We start from the raw sequence: 5,482 nt of genomic DNA on the forward strand, positions 1-5,482 counted from the left end.
ACAGTGTGTTATTTTTGACTCAGGTGGAAAGAGCAGCCCTTATCTAGACGTAACTGATAGCATGGCAAGTGATAGCATGGCAAATGAGAGGAAAATATGGGAACAACATTAAAGACCATTGCTTTTTTTTTTTAAAGATTGGCACCTGAGCTAATGTCTGTTGCCAATCTCCTCTCTTCTTTTTTTTGTTTTTTCTTCTTCTCCTCAAAGCCCCCCAGTTCACAGTTGCATATTCTAGTTTTAGGTCCTTCTGGTTGTGCTATGTGGGATGCTGCCTTAGCGTGACCTGACGAGCGGTGCCATGTGCCACTGAAGCAGAGCGCATGAACTTATTAACCACTCTGCCACGGGGCTGGCCCCAGGAACACGGCTCTTAACACTTAGAAATAGATACATCATTCCACTCATATTTCTTTAGTTAAAAAGAGTCATGGCCAATCCTGCTATCAATTGGTCAGTGATTTATAACCTCAAAAAGAGACGCAAGATCTATTTGGGACAAGAATGCAATCGATCACACCCCAGATATCATCTTGCCCAATTCCCTCACTTTCCTCAAGTTTTGCTTAAAACTCACCTTCACCATCAGGCGTCCGCATTTTACTAGTACAACCTGCTCCGTCTTAGTCTACTTGGTTTACGGTCCTTCCACCTGCCAGTTAATCCCTCTTGAGCTGCTTCTCAAATGAATCAACAAGAAGCAGTTCTACCTAGCTTGCAGACCTGAAGTCGGCAAACGAATGCCCTCAAAGAAAAGGTGAGGTAGGTTCTTCTCTGCACTCCCGACGCCTGAGGAGCCCTCCTTGGGAAGAGCTTTCTTCTGTCCCTGTGCCCCAGGCTTGCTTTGGGTGGAGTTCCATGTCTGAAGCTGTCTAGCATAATGGGCTCTGGGTTATGAAATCAATAGGCATGAGTTTAAATTCTAGCCTTGCGAATTTAATAGCTCTGTAACTTTATGCAAGATATTTAACCTTTTGGAGCCTCAATCTTTTTGTCTTTAAAATAGACAGACTAATGACTTCCTGAATGAGGGTTGCATTTCTCCAGCAAAAATAGGAGATGAGGAGTAAATATGTGAAGCTCTCCAGGGGAATAAAGAAAACCCAGTGAAAGTATAAATCTAAAACAAATGCCGAAAAATGAAAATATTATTAAAGTAACACTTGGCTATTAAAGTTATATACTAGACTATTAAAACCATAAAAATGAGGAGAAATGGAAAGATTACGCTGTTAAAGATATTAATGGAGGCTTTGATGAGACATTTTACTATTTAAATTACAGAGTAATAAGATGCAAAAGGAAATTAAGAAATTGAAATAAAGGAAGAATCTATTACTTGTCTAAACAGAAATTTGAAAACAATGTAAGGTGAATATAGTAAAAAAAAAAGAAAGAGAAAACAAGATGAACCTAAATAATAGAGAATTTCATTTTTCATTATAGAAAATAGAATTTTTTTTTTTTTTTAGCAAATTTCCCTGTACATTTCTTTGTGGCTGGCTTCGGTTATCATTCTGTATGGTGTCCTGATGGGGACATTTTGGTGCTCCTACACGGCTATAGGAATGTCTTAATGAGGAGACATGTCTGGCAGGAATGCTGAGCATAACACGCAATTGCTTTATCATATAATGTGATTCCCCTTTAAGAAAGGAGAGGATCCCAATGCCCTGGGGTTGAACTTTGCCTTCTGTGTCTTAGGTAATATGACCAGCGGAAAGAGAGTAATCTGTTGAAAACAGTGTTTTGAAAAGAAAAGGGCATTTGGCAATCCAGGAAAGTGACATGGCCAATAAGACAGCAGAGTAGAGGATAAAGTCAACAGTATGAAAAGGAAAACCTGGACAGCTACGAAGAATAACCAAGGGACTCGATACTTTATAAGTAAGTGTCTGTAGGACTTGAGGATAAGGACCTTTAGAAGATGTTCGAAGGGTTTGCAGAAACAGAACTCAGAGAAAGCAGAAATGCCTTGTGGAATGGTTTCCATAAACTGCCGGAAGCAGCACAGCTCTGAGGGAGGAAAGACACTGCCCCAACAACGGCAAGTGAAATCGAGGGAGTAATACATCTTTTGAGCTTCCACTATGTACCAGCTTCTGTACTGGGCTCTTGGTTTACCTTTTACTTTATTAATGTTTACAGCAAATTTGTGAGTTAGACATTACATATTATTTTTTTAAACAAACAAACTGAGTCTTGGAGAGGTGCCCTAGCTTGCTGAGGGCTAACGTGTGTGGTTTGACAGAGCTAGGATTTCAACTAAGAGATTTCTAGCTTGAACATTTTCTTCGCTTCCCAGTTCTCTGCTGTAGCCCTCTGGTGGAGGAAAGCAAAGGGAACTTTGCAAGTGAAATGCTGCATGCTAGGACATGAGCAATCCCTTTGATCCAATCAATATTTGGGAAAAGTACAAAACCCATAATATGCTAGGAGAGATGAGCTCTCTTGAGAAAGGCAGTGATGACGTGAGATTGCCTCCAGGTAATCACAGGTCAGAACAAAGTGCACGCACATATGTGAGTTGATGGCTGTACATCATGTGGAACGATAAGTACATAGCAGCTACAAGGATATTTCACACATCCACCGTCCCTCCCGGGTCTCCAGGCTATCATATTGTTTTGTACTGTTTCTTTATTTTTTTGGCTGAGATGGGTTGTGGGGGCAATGGCCTGGGCCGGAAGACAGAAGGGGAGTGAGATGGAAAGAGCTGGATAAAAACTGGGAGTCAACCAAAAAGATACAAATTGGGTTTGTCTGTTTGGTGTGAGTCAGCCAGTACGTATGCTCAGCCCACTTCTGCGGGACTGCTAAATTCTGGTCCTCCCCTTTCTCCTCAAGGACTACCTCCTCTCAATGCTCAGACTTTTTCCCCTTGAATTCTCCTTAAAATTTCATGTTCTTTAGCATTCTCTCATATTCTTTTTTCTTTTTATATGCAGCCAGTTCTGAGTCAGCTCAGTTCTACCTCATTATCTGTCCATCTACCCTCTTATCTCTGTTCCTCTGTCAATAAGGACCTACTTATCACTCACGTGGATTCCTACAATACCCTCCTAACAGATGCCTTGGTCTCCAGTCCTGTCGCTCTTTCGAATCCACTGGATGCACTCTGATGGATGCCTGCACAATTCTCATTATGTTACCGTGCTGTTTATAGCTGCTCAACAGCTCCTTATCCATTTCAGGCAAAGGACAAACTTCTTAGCATGGCCTAAAAAGCCCTTTGTAAAAAGCGCCTGTAACCTCTCCAACAGCAATTTAAGGCTTCTTTCTCCCTAAATGCAATCCTCTAGCTTTCTACACCTGCATCATATTCTCTCCACCTCTGGGCCTTTGAGCGTGCTCTTCTCTCTAGTTGTAGCATCCCCCACAGTCCTACATTCACCAGGCTGGCTCCTGCTCAACCTTATGTTTTGGGGTTCCTTTGTCTTTCTGACAGACCAATAGGAGATTCTAAGAAATGCTTTAAGTTCTGATTCTGTGAGGTTCCTGTTGCAATGTTCATGAGAATCTCTTCTCATATCATAACAGTAATTGTTAATTAGTATGAACATTAAACTTGTGAATTAATCATTAACCAATACAATGTGCCAAGCATTGAGTTAGGCCTTAGGGGAAAAAGGTGAGCAAGACATAGCTTCTGCCCTGGAGGAGTCACAGTCCAGGGAGGAGACAAATTTGATTAACTGTCATACAACGTGGGAAACGCCGCAACAGCTATAAAATTCCCAAGGAGATGATGGCCACCCTGCCCAGGGAAGTTGGGGGAGACTTCACAGATTAGACAAAACTTTAAAACCCTACCTTGAAAAACTTATAGGACTTGTCAGGTAGAGAAGGAAAGAAGAGAAATGCTAGGCAAAGAGAATAGCATATTATTATAATAACCGGACTTAATATTATTATTTCATTTGCTAATCCTGCTATTTTGACTTTTTTTTACCATTAGCGAGGCCTTAACTTGAGGTAAAGAGAGTGGACTTGGTGAGTTTTTACTAGACACATCTACTCATTTCCCAGTTAGGATGGGGAATGGCATTGTGTTGGTGTATATTTATTGCCTGAGGGTTCCTCTTTCCTTTTGGTGGGGTCGCAGACAATTTTGAAAGTCCTTTCACAAATGACGGCCTATGTAAGTTTCAATTAGCAAAATCACAGCTCTTTTGAACCTTGCTGACTCGGGTATTGACCCCGTGGGAACCTTCTTGCCTCTGGTGTAGACTGAAATGTATATAACATTTGGTGCTAGTGGTTTTATTTGGGGTATTTGGACATATTTACATTTTTGCTTAGGAAAGCATCTTTCTGAACTGTGACTACAAACTGTGAATTCCACTAGAAAACAGGTCTTTAGAATCTTGGCAAGGTTCTCATGCTCACTGTAAGCTCGATTTAACCATCTTTGGGATTTGTCTGTGGAACACATATGTTCTTATTAATTGATTACATATTAATAAAAATGATAACAAGTTGACAGTTGTGGATGCTTTTCAGTGGAAGTGCTAGCATGATGAAACAGGCTCTGGTAAACTTCTGTTCCATTGGCTTCTACTTAACCAAAGATGGAGAAATACTTTAGACTTACTTTACTTTAAAAATGCGGTAATGGTCTATTCAAACTTGCTGCAAAGTAAATTACAGTGAGCAATCTCTGCTCACCGAAGTTTCTGCCATTTCTCACCTCACCACCCCCTTCCACACTCATTCCATCCTTAGACGAGCTTATTTGGCATAGTTCTGGTTTCAACTATAATAATAATAATAATTGTCATTATTATTATATGCACACATATCACTCATTATGTGCCAGGTAACATTCTGAGTATTTTATGGGTATCTAGTTGTTTAATCCTTCCAATAGCTCTTTGTGGTGACACTATTACTATTTCATTTTATAGGTAAGGGAGCTAAAGCACAGAGAGGATAGTCACATGCTCAAGGTCGCAGTTAGTCATTGATGGTGCTGGGATATGGACTCAGACAGTCCAGCCACAGGGATGGTACCCTTAAATACCGTGCTACACGCCTCTTTAAAAACGGTCAAAGGAAATGCGCTTTCATTCACAGCTTCATAGCAGGAGGTTAATTGATTGGAGGACACAGGGAACCCCACGCAAGCAAGTGAACCTCATCTTAAATTGGAAGTGAGAACTTGGGTCACTGGAGGTGGCAGGAGTAAGAATATGGGACCTGTTCATTCTGGTAATGGCCATGGCTGTATTTCCAGTACCAGTCTCAGATGTGTGATGTAACAGAATTCAACAATCTTAGTTGAATCAGTGAAAGATTGAATGAATGATGAATATTGCACAGGAAGTAAGATCTTCCAGTTATGTCATTGGTAAGCAGCTCCTCCGGGCTACTCTTTGAAGTGAGTAAAGAGACTCACTACACTGGTCACTCCCTGAAATGCCAAGGTCCGGCAATCCCAGGAGAAGGGAGATGGGAGAAGAGGAACGAGGACAACCACGTA

At 41.1% G+C, this 5,482-nt stretch overlaps 1 long non-coding RNA gene across 1 annotated transcript in view; it reads left to right on the forward strand.

Annotated features, from left to right (window-relative positions):
* Positions 1-1,706: 1,706 nt before the first annotated feature.
* Positions 1,707-5,482, forward strand: part of LOC102150107 (uncharacterized) — a 50,802-nt gene continuing 47,026 nt past the window's right edge. Inside the window, exon 1 of the long non-coding RNA XR_289959.4 lies at positions 1,707-1,887. This is a non-coding gene — a long non-coding RNA (uncharacterized lncRNA). The remainder of the gene's footprint in view (positions 1,888-5,482) is intronic.

Source organism: Equus caballus, chromosome 30 (assembly GCF_041296265.1).
Source record: "Equus caballus isolate H_3958 breed thoroughbred chromosome 30, TB-T2T, whole genome shotgun sequence".
NCBI lineage: Eukaryota > Metazoa > Chordata > Mammalia > Perissodactyla > Equidae > Equus > Equus caballus.